General features: G+C 41.9%; 1 non-coding gene across 1 annotated transcript; it reads right to left on the reverse strand.

Annotated features, from left to right (window-relative positions):
- Positions 1–439: 439 nt before the first annotated feature.
- On the reverse strand, positions 440–547 carry LOC130954255 (small nucleolar RNA R71). Its single transcript, XR_009076235.1, has one exon. It is a non-coding gene; the product is annotated as a small nucleolar RNA R71 (small nucleolar RNA).
- Positions 548–778: the final 231 nt, after the last annotated feature.

The following is a 778-nucleotide window of genomic DNA, read 5'->3' on the forward strand; positions in this document are numbered from 1 at the left end:
GGACCTAACAGAAATCTTCAAAGAAGAAGAACCCATGGCAGCCGAAAACAACAACAATGCCAACAATGCAAGGAAGATGCTGGGTGACTTTACTGTACCTACTCCCGACTTCTATGGGAGAAGCATCTCTATCCCTGCCATTGGAGCAAAAAATTTTGAGCTTAAGCCTCAGTTAGTTTCTCTAATGCAACAGAATTGCAAGTTCCATGGACTTCCATTGGAAGATCCTCATCAGTTTTCAGCTGAATTCTTGCAAATCTGTGACACTGTCAAGACTAATGGGGTTGACCCTGAGGTTTACAAACTTATGCTATTCCCTTTTGCTGTAAGAGACAGAGCTAGGATATGGTTGGACTCACAACCTAAAGAAAGCCTGAACTCTTGGGAAAAGCTAGTCAATGCCTTCTTGGCAAAGTTCTTTCCACCTCAAAAATTGAGTAAGCTTAGAGTGGAAGTCCAAACCTTCAGACAGAAGGAAGGTGAATCCCTCTATGAAGCTTGGGAAAGATACAAACAATTAATCAGAAAGTGTCCCTCTGACATGCTTTCTGAATGGAGCATCATAGGTATTTTCTATGATGGTCTGTCTGAACTGTCCAAGATGTCTTTGGATAGCTCTGCTGGAGGATCTCTTCATCTGAAGAAGACGCCTGCAGAAGCTCAAGAGCTCATTGAAATGGTTGCAAATAAGCAATTCATGTACACTTCTGAAAGGAATCCTATGAACAATGGGACAAATCAGAAGAAAGGAGTTCTTGAGATTGATACTCTGAATGCC

Source organism: Arachis stenosperma, chromosome 1 (assembly GCF_014773155.1).
Source record: "Arachis stenosperma cultivar V10309 chromosome 1, arast.V10309.gnm1.PFL2, whole genome shotgun sequence".
In the NCBI taxonomy this organism is placed as follows: domain Eukaryota; kingdom Viridiplantae; phylum Streptophyta; class Magnoliopsida; order Fabales; family Fabaceae; genus Arachis; species Arachis stenosperma.